This window comes from Schistocerca gregaria, chromosome 6 (assembly GCF_023897955.1).
Source record: "Schistocerca gregaria isolate iqSchGreg1 chromosome 6, iqSchGreg1.2, whole genome shotgun sequence".
Classification (NCBI taxonomy): domain Eukaryota; kingdom Metazoa; phylum Arthropoda; class Insecta; order Orthoptera; family Acrididae; genus Schistocerca; species Schistocerca gregaria.
In genome coordinates, this window is record NC_064925.1 from 182,655,526 (window position 1) to 182,673,787 (window position 18,262).

General features: G+C 42.0%; 7 non-coding genes across 7 annotated transcripts; all 7 read right to left on the reverse strand.

Annotated features, from left to right (window-relative positions):
* Positions 1-1,580: 1,580 nt before the first annotated feature.
* LOC126279698 (U6 spliceosomal RNA) lies at positions 1,581-1,687 on the reverse strand. Its single transcript, XR_007551162.1, has one exon. It is a non-coding gene; the product is annotated as a U6 spliceosomal RNA (small nuclear RNA).
* A 2,475-nt stretch (positions 1,688-4,162) lies between these two features.
* On the reverse strand, positions 4,163-4,269 carry LOC126279373 (U6 spliceosomal RNA). Its single transcript, XR_007550856.1, has one exon. It is a non-coding gene; the product is annotated as a U6 spliceosomal RNA (small nuclear RNA).
* Positions 4,270-6,745: 2,476 nt separating this feature from the next.
* On the reverse strand, positions 6,746-6,852 carry LOC126279374 (U6 spliceosomal RNA). The gene has a single exon (XR_007550857.1). It is a non-coding gene; the product is annotated as a U6 spliceosomal RNA (small nuclear RNA).
* Positions 6,853-9,328: 2,476 nt separating this feature from the next.
* Positions 9,329-9,435, reverse strand: LOC126279627 (U6 spliceosomal RNA). Its single transcript, XR_007551096.1, has one exon. It is a non-coding gene; the product is annotated as a U6 spliceosomal RNA (small nuclear RNA).
* Positions 9,436-12,297: 2,862 nt separating this feature from the next.
* Positions 12,298-12,404, reverse strand: LOC126279375 (U6 spliceosomal RNA). Its single transcript, XR_007550858.1, has one exon. It is a non-coding gene; the product is annotated as a U6 spliceosomal RNA (small nuclear RNA).
* Positions 12,405-14,831: 2,427 nt separating this feature from the next.
* On the reverse strand, positions 14,832-14,938 carry LOC126279704 (U6 spliceosomal RNA). The gene has a single exon (XR_007551168.1). It is a non-coding gene; the product is annotated as a U6 spliceosomal RNA (small nuclear RNA).
* A 1,965-nt stretch (positions 14,939-16,903) lies between these two features.
* LOC126279376 (U6 spliceosomal RNA) lies at positions 16,904-17,010 on the reverse strand. The gene has a single exon (XR_007550859.1). It is a non-coding gene; the product is annotated as a U6 spliceosomal RNA (small nuclear RNA).
* Between the last annotated feature and the right edge of the window lie 1,252 nt (positions 17,011-18,262).

The following is an 18,262-nucleotide window of genomic DNA, read 5'->3' on the forward strand; positions in this document are numbered from 1 at the left end:
TGATTGAGGTGTGTGAATGAGCCTAAAATATCGAGGGGACATGTGGTAAGAGAAACCAGGTTAGCATTGTGTTAGTAGCTGTAGTCATGTTCCTGTGAAATGTCAATCAGCTGTAATCCAGGTTGGTGAATGTTGTTATTGCAGGAAGAATTGCTAGTGCAGAACAAAGAGTGATAGATTTAGTATTTGAAAGCAGTTAATAACTGAGTAGCTACTGGTGTCATGTGACACAAACTGGTTTGTGATGTAGTTGTCTATTCCTGAAATCTTGAAGCTTGCTAGTGTTTTGTGTCTTGACTGGCTCTGTATCTGCTTATGTGGTAGAGCTTCTGTGTATGTAACATGATGAATATTGCATGCAGAGTTTGTCCAATCTTTCTCCTAGACACAGGATGAGAGGTGCATCAGCTGCAATTGTGAACACCATCGACTTGTATCACATTGATGGGATTCAAAGTGCTGTCAAAATAGTAGAGTCTCACATCTAAATGCTATATGTTAATATTAGCATAGTGGTCTGCTGTCTAAACACTTCAGTGTTGTGGTATTCATTGGCTGACACTTTTGGAATTTATTTAGGTAACTGTATGTAATGGCAGATTGCCAGACATGTGGGAAAATACTTTGTGGGTCACACCAGTGAAATTTGTACATGACATGCTGATGCACCACAGATTTGCAGTAATAGTTGGTTTTTAGGTGAAGGGCAGTGGCTTATTACACAGGCAGATATGCTTCAGTTAAGAACCTGATGAGGTGTCACCTGCAGTCTGTATTATGAGGCTGCAGCTGGATAGCAAGGCCACTAGGAAAGTTACTTGAAACATAATGTTAAATAAACTTCCTGTAAAGGGGTAGCTTGCACACTTAATGATGAAAGATACACCTTCCTTCACATGTTTGTTTATGCTGCTCAAACAATTATGGCATCAGCTGCAGCCATGAAGATGAATAAAGATAAATATTGTGGGTCTGTATGCAGACAGTATGTGATAGTGGCTTACAGGCACCAGAAGCTTTGTAGGCGTTAGAGAAAAATAAATATTAGGTAATGCAAGCTAATTTTAGAGCGCTAGAGTGTATTTAAGCAGTAGTCTAAGTGAAAGTATGTGAGTGAGAAAGATTTGGAACATGCAGCTATCTTGTGTAAAGTTGGTGTAAGGTTTCCAAATGTTGTGTGTGGCAGTAGGTGTGTGTTATGAAATGACATGATTGAGACAGTAGCAAGAGATGCTGTGACAGGTGAGTGTGATACTGAGGAAGAGAAGAGGCTTTTGCCTGTGCTAGGCTTAGCCTGGCTGTGATTTGTGTTGAAGGGGTGCTAGTGACATGTACTTGTGGTTTTGGTGTGCTTGCTGACTTGTTATTAGAGTGACATTTTAGATGTGCATTGGTGATGTAAGGGATAGGTTTATTGCCAGTTTTGTCATGTTCTGTTGTGAATGAAAGAAAGTGGAGGAGAACTGCGTAAATGGAGAGCATAGTTTGTGACAAGTGGGTGCAGATATGAAGCGAAACTTGTGTAGTTGGCTGATGGTATTAGCAGCTGATGTGAGGCATGAGAGAGTGAGATTGCGAAAAAAAATGTGGAACGCTTCACGATTTTGCGTGTCATCCTTGCGCAGGGGCCATGCTAATCTTCTCTGCATCGTTCCAATTTTAGTATATGTACCGCCGAAGCGAGTACATTCGAGGAGCCCTCTGAAATTGTATATATAGTTATGGCGTCGCGTCAAACATGATTCGGTTTGGACGTAGGTTTACACAGCTCTGGCGAGGAACACAAGGCCTGCCGAGTGCTAATTTGTGAACTAATTACTGCGAGGTGTCGTTCTTAGTAAGTGGCAGCTCTGTCAACTGTAGATTTGGCAGTTTTGGGTGTAAAACTTAGATCGTAGAGTCGTTTGCTCTCGCACCATCCACCCAGAGCAGCAGCAGTTTCACACAGCTGCCGCTAGGCGGCAGCGAGACGTGTTGGCAGCTATTGTCGCCTTGTTCTCACATCCCGAGTTTAGTGTCTTATAGGCATACGTATGAAACACACTTCTCTAATGTGTGGGATATATGACTCTGACTGGAGCAGGTAGCAGGTCTTCAAGACTCTCAAAACAAGCGAGTATTTTGGCCAAACTCTCTTCCCTGCTAACACAAATTGCATTACTCTTGCAGTGGTACTTTCTTACGATACCTATCGATTTAATTACAGAGTGCTCATATGCAATGCAACTTTTAACTCACACATCAAGTACAACACAAGAAGACACAGTCTGTGACCATGTAAATTACTGAGGAACTCCACAGAGACCAAGCATGGTTCTATTCATCCAATGGCTCCAGAAGACAATAGTGACTGCAAGAAGAGACACAGTAGCCTCACAAACCATTAAAAACAGCATTCGTATTGCACACTTTGAAACACAGCAGTGTAGGTCATTACCAGGGCATGGATGGGTTAATGCGACTTGTGTGAGATAGTAGTAGGAATGATGGACATAGTTCCGTTTTCAGTACAATACCAGGTGATATATTTGTGTTGATCCAGGTGTACACAGGGCAGGTCTACTTGACAACAGTGAAACACTGTGATTGAGGTGTGTGAATGAGCCTAAAATATCGAGGGGACATGTGGTAAGAGAAACCAGGTTAGCATTGTGTTAGTAGCTGTAGTTATGTTCCTGTGAAATGTCAATCAGCTGTAATCCAGGTTGGTGAATGTTGTTATTGCAGGAAGAATTGCTAGTGCAGAACAAAGAGTGATAGATTTAGTATTTGAAAGCAGTTAATAACTGAGTAGCTACTGGTGTCATGTGACACAAACTGGTTTGTGATGTAGTTGTCTATTCCTGAAATCTTGAAGCTTGCTAGTGTTTTGTGTCTTGACTGGCTCTGTATCTGCTTATGTGGTAGAGCTTCTGTGTATGTAACATGATGAATATTGCATGCAGAGTTTGTGCTATCTTTCTCCTAGACACAGGATGAGAGGTGCATCAGCTGCAATTGTGAACACCATCGACTTGTATCACATTGATGGAATTCAAAGTGCTGTCAAAATAGTAGAGTCTCACATCTAAATGCTATATGTTAATATTAACATACTGGTCTGCTGTCTAAACACTCAGTGTTGTGGTATTCATTGGCTGACACTTTTGGAATTTATTTAGGTAACTGTATGTAATGGCAGATTGCCAGACATGTGGGAAAATACTTTGTGGGTCACACCAGTGAAATTTGTACATGACATGCTGATGCACCACAGATTTGCAGTAATAGTTGGTTTTTAGGTGAAGGGCAGTGGCTTATTACACAGGCAGATATGCTTCAGTTAAGAACCTGATGAGGTGTCACCTGCAGTCTGTATTATGAGGCTGCAGCTGGATAGCAAGGCCACTAGGAAAGTTACTTGAAACATAATGTTAAATAAACTTCCTGTAAAGGGGTAGCTTGCACACTTAATCATGAAAGATACACCTTCCTTCACAAGTTTGTTTATGCTGCTCAAACAATTATGGCATCAGCTGCAGCCATGAAGATGAATAAAGATAAATATTGTGGGTCTGTATGCAGACAGTATGTGATAGTGGCTTACAGGCACCAGAAGCTTTGTAGGCGTTAGAGAAAAATAAATATTAGGTAATGCAAGCTAATTTTAGAGCGCTAGAGTGTATTTAAGCAGTAGTCTAAGTGAAAGTATGTGAGTGAGAAAGATTTGGAACATGCAGCTATCTTGTGTAAAGTTGGTGTAAGGTTTCCAAATGTTGTGTGTGGCAGTAGGTATGTGTTATGAAATGACATGATTGAGACAGTAGTAAGAGATGCTGTGACAGCTGAGTGTGATACTGAGGAAGAGAAGAGGCTTTTGCCTGTGCTAGGCTTAGCCTGGCTGTGATTTGTGTTGAAGGGGTGCTAGTGACATGTACTTGTGGTTTTGGTGTGCTTGCTGACTTGTTATTAGAGTGACATTTTAGATGTGCATTGGTGATGTAAGGGATAGGTTTATTGCCAGTTTTGTCATGTTCTGTTGTGAATGAAAGAAAGTGGAGGAGAACTGCGTAAATGGAGAGCATAGTTTGTGACAAGTGGGTGCAGATATGAAGCGAAACTTGTGTAGTTGGCTGATGGTATTAGCAGCTGATGTGAGGCATGAGAGAGTGAGATTGCGAAAAAAAATGTGGAACGCTTCACGATTTTGCGTGTCATCCTTGCGCAGGGGCCATGCTAATCTTCTCTGTATCGTTCCAATTTTAGTATATGTACCGCCGAAGCGAGTACATTCGAGGAGCCCTCTGAAATTGTATATATAGTTATGGCGTCGCGTCAAACATGATTCGGTTTGGACGTAGGTTTACACAGCTCTGGCGAGGAACACAAGGCCTGCCGAGTGCTAATTTGTGAACTAATTACTGCGAGGTGTCGTTCTTAGTAAGTGGCAGCTCTGTCAACTGCAGATTTGGCAGTTTTGGGTGTAAAACTTAGATCGTAGAGTCGTTTGCTCTCGCACCATCCACCCAGAGCAGCAGCAGTTTCACACAGCTGCCGCTAGGCGGCAGCGAGACGTGTTGGCAGCTATTGTCGCCATGTTCTCACATCCCGAGTTTAGTGTCTTATAGGCATACGTATGAAACACACTTCTCTAATGTGTGGGATAAATGACTCTGACTGGAGCAGGTAGCAGGTCTTCAAGACTCTCAAAACAAGCGAATATTTTGGCCAAACTCTCTTCCCTGCTAACACAAATTGCATTACTCTTGCAGTGGTACTTTCTTACGATACCTATCGATTTAATTACAGAGTGCTCATATGCAATGCAACTTTTAACTCACACATCAAGTACAACACAAGAAGACACAGCCTGTGACCATGTAAATTACTGAGGAACTCCACACAGACCAAGCATGGTTCTATTCATCCAATGGCGCCAGAAGACAATAGTGACTGCAAGAAGAGACACAGTAGCCTCACGAACCATTAAAAACAGCATTCGTATTGCACACTTTGAAACACAGCAGTGTAGGTCATTACCAGGGCATGGATGGGTTAATGCGACTTGTGTGAGATAGTAGTAGGAATGATGGACATAGTTCCGTTTTCAGTACAATACCAGGTGATATATTTGTGTTGATCCAGGTGTACACAGGGCAGGTCTACTTGACAACAGTGAAACACTGTGATTGAGGTGTGTGAATGAGCCTAAAATATCGAGGGGACATGTGGTAAGAGAAACCAGGTTAGCATTGTGTTAGTAGCTGTAGTCATGTTCCTGTGAAATGTCAATCAGCTGTAATCCAGGTTGGTGAATGTTGTTATTGCAGGAAGAATTGCTAGTGCAGAACAAAGAGTGATAGATTTAGTATTTGAAAGCAGTTAATAACTGAGTAGCTACTGGTGTCATGTGACACAAACTGGTTTGTGATGTAGTTGTCTATTCCTGAAATCTTGAAGCTTGCTAGTGTTTTGTGTCTTGACTGGCTCTGTATCTGCTTATGTGGTAGAGCTTCTGTGTATGTAACATGATGAATATTGCATGCAGAGTTTGTCCAATCTTTCTCCTAGACACAGGATGAGAGGTGCATCAGCTGCAATTGTGAACACCATCGACTTGTATCACATTGATGGGATTCAAAGTGCTGTCAAAATAGTAGAGTCTCACATCTAAATGCTATATGTTAATATTAGCATAGTGGTCTGCTGTCTAAACACTTCAGTGTTGTGGTATTCATTGGCTGACACTTTTGGAATTTATTTAGGTAACTGTATGTAATGGCAGATTGCCAGACATGTGGGAAAATACTTTGTGGGTCACACCAGTGAAATTTGTACATGACATGCTGATGCACCACAGATTTGCAGTAATAGTTGGTTTTTAGGTGAAGGGCAGTGGCTTATTACACAGGCAGATATGCTTCAGTTAAGAACCTGATGAGGTGTCACCTGCAGTCTGTATTATGAGGCTGCAGCTGGATAGCAAGGCCACTAGGAAAGTTACCTGAAACATAATGTTACATAAACTTCCTGTAAAGGGGTAGCTTGCACACTTAATGATGAAAGATACACCTTCCTTCACATGTTTGTTTATGCTGCTCAAACAATTATGGCATCAGCTGCAGCCATGAAGATGAATAAAGATAAATATTGTGGGTCTGTATGCAGACAGTATGTGATAGTGGCTTACAGGCACCAGAAGCTTTGTAGGCGTTAGAGAAAAATAAATATTAGGTAATGCAAGCTAATTTTAGAGCGCTAGAGTGTATTTAAGCAGTAGTCTAAGTGAAAGTATGTGAGTGAGAAAGATTTGGAACATGCAGCTATCTTGTGTAAAGTTGGTGTAAGGTTTCCAAATGTTGTGTGTGGCAGTAGGTGTGTGTTATGAAATGACATGATTGAGACAGTAGCAAGAGATGCTGTGACAGGTGAGTGTGATACTGAGGAAGAGAAGAGGCTTTTGCCTGTGCTAGGCTTAGCCTGGCTGTGATTTGTGTTGAAGGGGTGCTAGTGACATGTACTTGTGGTTTTGGTGTGCTTGCTGACTTGTTATTAGAGTGACATTTTAGATGTGCATTGGTGATGTAAGGGATAGGTTTATTGCCAGTTTTGTCATGTTCTGTTGTGAATGAAAGAAAGTGGAGGAGAACTGCGTAAATGGAGAGCATAGTTTGTGACAAGTGGGTGCAGATATGAAGCGAAACTTGTGTAGTTGGCTGATGGTATTAGCAGCTGATGTGAGGCATGAGTGAGTGAGATTGCGAAAAAAAATGTGGAACGCTTCACGATTTTGCGTGTCATCCTTGCGCAGGGGCCATGCTAATCTTCTCTGTATCGTTCCAATTTTAGTATATGTACCGCCGAAGCGAGTACATTCGAGGAGCCCTCTGAAATTGTATATATAGTTATGGCGTCGCGTCAAACATGATTCGGTTTGGACGTAGGTTTACACAGCTCTGGCGAGGAACACAAGGCCTGCCGAGTGCTAATTTGTGAACTAATTACTGCGAGGTGTCGTTCTTAGTAAGTGGCAGCTCTGTCAACTGTAGATTTGGCAGTTTTGGGTGTAAAACTTAGATCGTAGAGTCGTTTGCTCTCGCACCATCCACCCAGAGCAGCAGCAGTTTCACACAGCTGCCGCTAGGCGGCAGCGAGACGTGTTGGCAGCTATTGTCGCCATGTTCTCACATCCCGTGTTTAGTGTCTTATAGGCATACGTATGAAACACACTTCTCTAATGTGTGGGATAAATGACTCTGACTGGAGCAGGTAGCAGGTCTTCAAGACTCTCAAAACAAGCGAATATTTTGGCCAAACTCTCTTCCCTGCTAACACAAATTGCATTACTCTTGCAGTGGTACTTTCTTACGATACCTATCGATTTAATTACAGAGTGCTCATATGCAATGCAACTTTTAACTCACACATCAAGTACAACACAAGAAGACACAGCCTGTGACCATGTAAATTACTGAGGAACTCCACAGAGACCAAGCATGGTTCTATTCATCCAATGGCGCCAGAAGACAATAGTGACTGCAAGAAGAGACACAGTAGCCTCACGAACCATTAAAAACAGCATTCGTATTGCACACTTTGAAACACAGCAGTGTAGGTCATTACCAGGGCATGGATGGGTTAATGCGACTTGTGTGAGATAGTAGTAGGAATGATGGACATAGTTCCGTTTTCAGTACAATACCAGGTGATATATTTGTGTTGATCCAGGTGTACACAGGGCAGGTCTACTTGACAACAGTGAAACACTGTGATTGAGGTGTGTGAATGAGCCTAAAATATCGAGGGGACATGTGGTAAGAGAAACCAGGTTAGCATTGTGTTAGTAGCTGTAGTTATGTTCCTGTGAAATGTCAATCAGCTGTAATCCAGGTTGGTGAATGTTGTTATTGCAGGAAGAATTGCTAGTGCAGAACAAAGAGTGATAGATTTAGTATTTGAAAGCAGTTAATAACTGAGTAGCTACTGGTGTCATGTGACACCAACTGGTTTGTGATGTAGTTGTCTATTCCTGAAATCTTGAAGCTTGCTAGTGTTTTGTGTCTTGACTGGCTCTGTATCTGCTTATGTGGTAGAGCTTCTGTGTATGTAACATGATGAATATTGCATGCAGAGTTTGTCCAATCTTTCTCCTAGACACAGGATGAGAGGTGCATCAGCTGCAATTGTGAACACCATCGACTTGTATCACATTGATGGGATTCAAAGTGCTGTCAAAATAGTAGAGTCTCACATCTAAATGCTATATGTTAATATTAGCATACTGGTCTGCTGTCTAAACACTTCAGTGTTGTGGTATTCATTGGCTGACACTTTTGGAATTTATTTAGGTAACTGTATGTAATGGCAGATTGCCAGACATGTGGGAAAATACTTTGTGGGTCACACCAGTGAAATTTGTACATGACATGCTGATGCACCACAGATTTGCAGTAATAGTTGGTTTTTAGGTGAAGGGCAGTGGCTTATTACACAGGCAGATATGCTTCAGTTAAGAACCTGATGAGGTGTCACCTGCAGTCTGTATTATGAGGCTGCAGCTGGATAGCAAGGCCACTAGGAAAGTTACTTGAAACATAATGTTAAATAAACTTCCTGTAAAGGGGTAGCTTGCACACTTAATCATGAAAGATACACCTTCCTTCACATGTTTGTTTATGCTGCTCAAACAATTATGGCATCAGCTGCAGCCATGAAGATGAATAAAGATAAATATTGTGGGTCTGTATGCAGACAGTATGTGATAGTGGCTTACAGGCACCAGAAGCTTTGTAGGCGTTAGAGAAAAATAAATATTAGGTAATGCAAGCTAATTTTAGAGCGCTAGAGTGTATTTAAGCAGTAGTCTAAGTGAAAGTATGTGAGTGAGAAAGATTTGGAACATGCAGCTATCTTGTGTAAAGTTGGTGTAAGGTTTCCAAATGTTGTGTGTGGCAGTAGGTGTGTGTTATGAAATGACATGATTGAGACAGTAGCAAGAGATGCTGTGACAGCTGAGTGTGATACTGAGGAAGAGAAGAGGCTTTTGCCTGTGCTAGGCTTAGCCTGGCTGTGATTTGTGTTGAAGGGGTGCTAGTGACATGTACTTGTGGTTTTGGTGTGCTTGCTGACTTGTTATTAGAGTGACATTTTAGATGTGCATTGGTGATGTAAGGGATAGGTTTATTGCCAGTTTTGTCATGTTCTGTTGTGAATGAAAGAAAGTGGAGGAGAACTGCGTAAATGGAGAGTGTAGTTTGTGACAAGTGGGTGCAGATATGAAGCGAAACTTGTGTAGTTGGCTGATGGTATTAGCAGCTGATGTGAGGCATGAAAGAGTGAGATTGCGAAAAAAAATGTGGAACGCTTCACGATTTTGAGTGTCATCCTTGTGCAGGGGCCATGCTAATCTTCTCTGTATCGTTCCAATTTTAGTATATGTACCGCCGAAGCGAGTACATTCGAGGAGCCCTCTGAAATTGTATATATAGTTGTGGCGTCGCGTCAAACATGGTTCGGCTTGGACGTATTTTTACACAGCTCTGGCGAGGAACACAAGGCCTGTCGAGTGCTAATTTGTGAACTAATTACTGCGAGGTGTCGTTCTTAGTAAGTGGCAGCTCTGTCAACTGTAGATTTGGCAGTTTTGGGTGTAAAACTTAGATCGTAGAGTCGTTTGCTCTCGCACCATCCACCCAGAGCAGCAGCAGTTTCACACAGCTGCCGCTAGGCGGCAGCAAGACGTGTTGGCAGCTATTGTCGCCATGTTCTCACATCCCGAGTTTAGTGTCTTATAGGCATACGTATGAAACACATTTCTCTAATGTGTGGGATAAATGACTCTGACTGGAGCAGGTAGCAGGTCTTCAAGACTCTCAAAACAAGCGAATATTTTGGCCAAACTGTCTTCACTGCTAACACAAATTGCATTACTCTTGCAGTGGTACTTTCTTACGATACCTATCGATTTAATTACAGAGTGCTCATATGCAATGCAACTTTTAACTCACACATCAAGTACAACACAAGAAGACACAGCCTGTGACCATGTAAATTACTGAGGAACTCCACAGAGACCAAGCATGGTTCCATTCATCCAATGGCGCCAGAAGACAATAGTGACTGCAAGAAGAGACACAGTAGCCTCACAAACCATTAAAAACAGCATTCGTATTGCACACTTTGAAACACAGCAGTGTAGGTCATTACCAGGGCATGGATGGGTTAATGCGACTTGTGTGAGATAGTAGTAGGAATGATGGACATAGTTCCGTTTTCAGTACAATACCAGGTGATATATTTGTGTTGATCCAGGTGTACACAGGGCAGGTACTTTCTTACGATACCTATCGATTTAATTACAGAGTGCTCATATGCAATGCAACTTTTAACTCACACAACAAGTACAACACAAGAAGACACAGCCTGTGACCATGTAAATTACTGAGGAACTCCACAGAGACCAAGCATGGTTCTATTCATCCAATGGCGCCAGAAGACAATAGTGACTGCAAGAAGAGTCACAGTAGCCTCACAAACCATTAAAAACAGCATTCGTATTGCACACTTTGAAACACAGCAGTGTAGGTCATTACCAGGGCATGGATGGGTTAATGCGACTTGTGTGAGATAGTAGTAGGAATGATGGACATAGTTCCGTTTTCAGTACAATACCAGGTGATATATTTGTGTTGATCCAGGTGTACACAGGGCAGGTCTACTTGACAACAGTGAAACACTGTGATTGAGGTGTGTGAATGAGCCTAAAATATCGAGGGGACATGTGGTAAGAGAAACCAGGTTAGCATTGTGTTAGTAGCTGTAGTTATGTTCCTGTGAAATGTCAATCAGCTGTAATCCAGGTTGGCGAATGTTGTTATTGCAGGAAGAATTGCTAGTGCAGAACAAAGAGTGATAGATTTAGTATTTGAAAGCAGTTAATAACTGAGTAGCTACTGGTGTCATGTGACACAAACTGGTTTGTGATGTAGTTGTCTATTCCTGAAATCTTGAAGCTTGCTAGTGTTTTGTGTCTTGACTGGCTCTGTATCTGCTTATGTGGTAGAGCTTCTGTGTATGTAACATGATGAATATTGCATGCAGAGTTTGTGCAATCTTTCTCCTAGACACAGGATGAGAGGTGCATCAGCTGCAATTGTGAACACCATCGACTTGTATCACATTGATGGGATTCAAAGTGCTGTCAAAATAGTAGAGTCTCACATCTAAATGCTATATGTTAATATTAGCATACTGGTCTGCTGTCTAAACACTTCAGTGTTGTGGTATTCATTGGCTGACACTTTTGGAATTTATTTAGGTAACTGTATGTAATGGCAGATTGCCAGACATGTGGGAAAATACTTTGTGGGTCACACCAGTGAAATTTGTACATGACATGCTGATGCACCACAGATTTGCAGTAATAGTTGGTTTTTAGGTGAAGGGCAGTGGCTTATTACACAGGCAGATATGCTTCGGTTAAGAACCTGATGAGGTGTCACCTGCAGTCTGTATTATGAGGCTGCAGCTGGATAGCAAGGCCACTAGGAAAGTTACTTGAAACATAATGTTACATAAACTTCCTGTAAAGGGGTAGCTTGCACACTTAATGATGAAAGATACACCTTCCTTCACATGTTTGTTTATGCTGCTCAAACAATTATGGCATCAGCTGCAGCCATGAAGATGAATAAAGATAAATATTGTGGGTCTGTGTGCAGACAGTATGTGATAGTGGCTTACAGGCACCAGAAGCTTTGTAGGCGTTAGAGAAAAATAAATATTAGGTAATGCAAGCTAATTTTAGAGCGCTAGAGTGTATTTAAGCAGTAGTCTAAGTGAAAGTATGTGAGTGAGAAAGATTTGGAACATGCAGCTATCTTGTGTAAAGTTGGTGTAAGGTTTCCAAATGTTGTGTGTGGCAGTAGGTGTGTGTTATGAAATGACATGATTGAGACAGTAGCAAGAGATGCTGTGACAGCTGAGTGTGATACTGAGGAAGAGAAGAGGCTTTTGCCTGTGCTAGGCTTAGCCTGGCTGTGATTTGTGTTGAAGGGGTGCTAGTGACATGTACTTGTGGTTTTGGTGTGCTTGCTGACTTGTTATTAGAGTGACATTTTAGATGTGCATTGGTGATGTAAGGGATAGGTTTATTGCCAGTTTTGTCATGTTCTGTTGTGAATGAAAGAAAGTGGAGGAGAACTGCGTAAATGGAGAGCATAGTTTGTGACAAGTGGGTGCAGATATGAAGCGAAACTTGTGTAGTTGGCTGATGGTATTAGCAGCTGATGTGAGGCATGAGAGAGTGAGATTGCGAAAAAAAATGTGGAACGCTTCACGATTTTGCGTGTCATCCTTGCGCAGGGGCCATGCTAATCTTCTCTGTATCGTTCCAATTTTAGTATATGTACCGCCGAAGCGAGTACATTCGAGGAGCCCTCTGAAATTGTATATATAGTTATGGCGTCGCGTCAAACATGGTTCGGCTTGGACGTAGGTTTACACAGCTCTGGCGAGGAACACAAGGCCTGCCGAGTGCTAATTTGTGAACTAATTACTGCGAGGTGTCGTTCTTAGTAAGTGGCAGCTCTGTCAACTGTAGATTTGGCAGTTTTGGGTGTAAAACTTAGATCGTAGAGTCGTTTGCTCTCACACCATCCACCCAGAGCAGCAGCAGTTTCACACAGCTGCCGCTAGGCGGCAGCAAGACGTGTTGGCAGCTATTGTCGCCATGTTCTCACATCCCGAGTTTAGTGTCTTATAGGCATACGTATGAAACACACTTCTCTAATGTGTGGGATAAATGACTCTGACTGGAGCAGGTAGCAGGTCTTCAAGACTCTCAAAACAAGCGAATATTTTGGCCAAACTGTCTTCACTGCTAACACAAATTGCATTACTCTTGCAGTGGTACTTTCTTACGATACCTATCGATTTAATTACAGAGTGCTCATATGCAATGCAACTTTTAACTCACACATCAAGTACAACACAAGAAGACACAGCCTGTGACCATGTAAATTACTGAGGAACTCCACAGAGACCAAGCATGGTTCTATTCATCCAATGGCGCCAGAAGACAATAGTGACTGCAAGAAGAGACACAGTAGCCTCACGAACCATTAAAAACAGCATTCGTATTGCACACTTTGAAACACAGCAGTGTAGGTCATTACCAGGGCATGGATGGGTTAATGCAACTTGTGTGAGATAGTAGTAGGAATGATGGACATAGTTCCGTTTTCAGTACAATACCAGGTGATATATTTGTGTTGATCCAGGTGTACACAGGGCAGGTCTACTTGACAACAGTGAAACACTGTGATTGAGGTGTGTGAATGAGCCTAAAATATCGAGGGGACATGTGGTAAGAGAAACCAGGTTAGCATTGTGTTAGTAGCTGTAGTTATGTTCCTGTGAAATGTCAATCAGCTGTAATCCAGGTTGGTGAATGTTGTTATTGCAGGAAGAATTGCTAGTGCAGAACAAAGAGTGATAGATTTAGTATTTGAAAGCAGTTAATAACTGAGTTGCTACTGGTGTCAATGTGACACAAACTGGTTTGTGATGTAGTTGTCTATTCCTGAAATCTTGAAGCTTGCTAGTGTTTTGTGTCTTGACTGGCTCTGTATCTGCTTATGTGGTAGAGCTTCTGTGTATGTAACATGATGAATATTGCATGCAGAGTTTGTGCAATCTTTCTCCTAGACACAGGATGAGAGGTGCATCAGCTGCAATTGTGAACACCATCGACTTGTATCTCATTGATGGGATTCAAAGTGCTGTCAAAATAGTAGAGTCTCACATCTAAATGCTATATGTTAATATTAGCATAGTGGTCTGCTGTCTAAACACTTCAGTGTTGTAGTATTCATTGGCTGACACTTTTGGAATTTATTTAAGTAACTGTATGTAATGGCAGATTGCCAGACATGTGGGAAAATACTTTGTGGGTCACACCAGTGAAATTTGTACATGACATGCTGATGCACCACAGATTTGCAGTAATAGTTGGTTTTTAGGTGAAGGGCAGTGGCTTATTACACAGGCAGATATGCTTCAGTTAAGAACCTGATGAGGTGTCACCTGCAGTCTGTATTATGAGGCTGCAGCTGGATAGCAAGGCCACTAGGAAAGTTACTTGAAACATAATGTTAAATAAACTTCCTGTAAAGGGGTAGCTTGCACACTTAATCATGAAAGATACACCTTCCTTCACATGTTTGTTTATGCTGCTCAAACAATTATGGCATCAGCTGCAGCCATGAAGATGAATAAAGATAAATATTGTGGGTCTGTGTGCAGACAGTATGTGATAGTGGCTTACAGGCACCAGAAGCTTTGTAGGCGTTAGAGAAAAATAAATATTAGGTAATGCAAGCTAATTTTAGAGCGCTAGAGTGTATTTAAGCAGTAGTCTAAGTGAAAGTATGTGAGTGAGAAAGATTTGGAACATGCAGTAGGTGTGTGTTATGAAATGACATGATTGAGACAGTAGCAAGAGATGCTGTGACAGCTGAGTGTGATACTGAGGAAGAGAAGAGGCTTTTGCCTGTGCTAGGCTTAGCCTGGCTGTGATTTGTGTTGAAGGGGTGCTAGTGACATGTACTTGTGGTTTTGGTGTGCTTGCTGACTTGTTATTAGAGTGACATTTTAGATGTGCATTGGTGATGTAAGGGATAGGTTTATTGCCAGTTTTGTCATGTTCTGTTGTGAATGAAAGAAAGTGGAGGAGAACTGCGTAAATGGAGAGCATAGTTTGTGACAAGTGGGTGCAGATATGAAGGGAAACTTGTGTAGTTGGCTGATGGTATTAGCAGCTGATGTGAGGCATGAGAGAGTGAGATTGCGAAAAAAATGTGGAACGCTTTACCATTCTGCGTGTCATCCTTGCGCAGGGGCCATGCTAATCTTCTCTGTATCGTTCCAATTTTAGTATATGTACCGCCGAAGCGAGTACATTCGAGGAGCCCTCTGAAATTGTATATATAGTTATGGCGTCGCGTCAAACATGGTTCGGCTTGGACGTAGGTTTACACAGCTCTGGCGAGGAACACAAGGCCTGCCGAGTGCTAATTTGTGAACTAATTACTGCGAGGTGTCGTTCTTAGTAAGTGGCAGCTCTGTCAACTGTAGATTTGGCAGTTTTGGGTGTAAAACTTAGATCGTAGAGTCGTTTGCTCTCGCACCATCCACCCAGAGCAGCAGCAGTTTCACACAGCTGCCGCTAGGCGGCAGCAAGACGTGTTGGCAGCTATTGTCGCCATGTTCTCACATCCCGAGTTTAGTGTCTTATAGGCATACGTATGAAACACACTTCTCTAATGTGTGGGATAAATGACTCTGACTGGAGCAGGTAGCAGGTCTTCAAGACTCTCAAAACAAGCGAATATTTTGGCCAAACTGTCTTCACTGCTAACACAAATTGCATTACTCTTGCAGTGGTACTTTCTTACGATACCTATCGATTTAATTACAGAGTGCTCATATGCAATGCAACTTTTAACTCACACATCAAGTACAACACAAGAAGACACAGCCTGTGACCATGTAAATTACTGAGGAACTCCACAGAGACCAAGCATGGTTCTATTCATCCAATGGCGCCAGAAGACAATAGTGACTGCAAGAAGAGACACAGTAGCCTCACGAACCATTAAAAACAGCATTCGTATTGCACACTTTGAAACACAGCAGTGTAGGTCATTACCAGGGCATGGATGGGTTAATGCAACTTGTGTGAGATAGTAGTAGGAATGATGGACATAGTTCCGTTTTCAGTACAATACCAGGTGATATATTTGTGTTGATCCAGGTGTACACAGGCCATCTAAATGCTATATGTTAATATTAGCATACTGGTCTGCTGTCTAAACACTTCAGTGTTGTGGTATTCATTGGCTGACACTTTTGGAATTTATTTAAGTAACTGTATGTAATGGCAGATTGCCAGACATGTGGGAAAATACTTTGTGGGTCACACCAGTGAAATTTGTACATGACATGCTGATGCACCACAGATTTGCAGTTATAGTTGGTTTTTAGGTGAAGGGCAGTGGCTTATTACACAGGCAGACATGCTTCAGTTAAGAACCTGATGAGGTGTCACCTGCAGTCTGTATTATGAGGCTGCAGCTGGATAGCAAGGCCACTAGGAAAGTTACTTGAAACATAATGTTAAATAAACTTCCTGTAAAGGGGTAGCTTGCACACTTAATGATGAAAGATACACCTTCCTTCACATGTTTGTTTATGCTGCTCAAACAATTATGGCATCAGCTGCAGCCATGAAGACGAATAAAGATAAATATTGTGGGTCTGTGTGCAGACAGTATGTGATAGTGGCTTACAGGCACCAGAAGCTTTGTAGGCGTTAGAGAAAAATAAATATTAGGTAATGCAAGCTAATTTTAGAGCGTTAGAGTGTATTTAAGCAGTAGTCTAAGTGAAAGTATGTGAGTGAGAAAGATTTGGAACATGCAGCTATCTTGTGTAAAGTTGGTGTAAGGTTTCCAAATGTTGTGTGTGGCAGTAGGTGTGTGTTATGAAATGACATGATTGAGACAGTAGCAAGAGATGCTGTGACAGCTGAGTGTGATACTGAGGAAGAGAAGAGGCTTTTGCCTGTGCTAGGCTTAGCCTGGCTGTGATTTGTGTTGAAGGGGTGCTAGTGACATGTACTTGTGGTTTTGGTGTGCTTGCTGACTTGTTATTAGAGTGACATTTTAGATGTGCATTGGTGATGTAAGGGATAGGTTTATTGCCAGTTTTGTCATGTTCTGTTGTGAATGAAAGAAAGTGGAGGAGAACTGCGTAAATGGAGAGCATAGTTTGTGACAAGTGGGTGCAGATATGAAGCGAAACTTGTGTAGTTGGCTGATGGTATTAGCAGCTGATGTGAGGCATGAGAGAGTGAGATTGCGAAAAAAATGTGGAACGCTTCACGATTTTGCGTGTCATCCTTGCGCAGGGGCCATGCTAATCTTCTCTGTATCGTTCCAATTTTAGTATATGTACCGCCGAAGCGAGTACATTCGAGGAGCCCTCTGAAATTGTATATATAGTTATGGCGTCGCGTCAAACATGGTTCGGCTTGGACGTATTTTTACACAGCTCTGGCGAGGAACACAAGGCCTGCCGAGTGCTAATTTGTGAACTAATTACTGCGAGGTGTCGTTCTTAGTAAGTGGCAGCTCTGTCAACTGTAGATTTGGCAGTTTTGGGTGTAAAACTTAGATCGTAGAGTCGTTTGCTCTCGCACCATCCACCTAGAGCAGCAGCAGTTTCACACAGCTGCCGCTAGGCGGCAGCAAGACGTGTTGGCAGCTATTGTCGCCATGTTCTCACATCCCGAGTTTAGTGTCTTATAGGCATACGTATGAAACACACTTCTCTAATGTGTGGGATAAATGACTCTGACTGGAGCAGGTAGCAGGTCTTCAAGACTCTCAAAACAAGCGAATATTTTGGCCAAACTGTCTTCACTGCTAACACAAATTGCATTACTCTTGCAGTGGTACTTTCTTACGATACCTATCGATTTAATTACAGAGTGCTCATATGCAATGCAACTTTTAACTCACACATCAAGTACAACACAAGAAGACACAGCCTGTGACCATGTAAATTACTGAGGAACTCCACAGAGACCAAGCATGGTTCTATTCATCCAATGGCGAAAGAAGACAATAGTGACTGCAAGAAGAGACACAGTAGCCTCACGAACCATTAAAAACAGCATTCGTATTGCACACTTTGAAACACAGCAGTGTAGGTCATTACCAGGGCATGGATGGGTTAATGCGACTTGTGTGAGATAGTAGTAGGAATGATGGACATAGTTCCGTTTTCAGTACAATACCAGGTGATATATTTGTGTTGATCCAGGTGTACACAGGGCATCTAAATGCTATATGTTAATATTAGCATACTGGTCTGCTGTCTAAACACTTCAGTGTTGTGGTATTCATTGGCTGACACTTTTGGATTTTATTTAAGTAACTGTATGTAATGGCAGATTGCCAGACATGTGGGAAAATACTTTGTGGGTCACACCAGTGAAATTTGTACATGACATGCTGATGCACCACAGATTTGCAGTAATAGTTGGTTTTTAGGTGAAGGGCAGTGGCTTATTACACAGGCAGATATGCTTCAGTTAAGAACCTGATGAGGTGTCACCTGCAGTCTGTATTATGAGGCTGCAGCTGGATAGCAAGGCCACTAGGAAAGTTACTTGAAACATAATGTTAAATAAACTTCCTGTAAAGGGGTAGCTTGCACA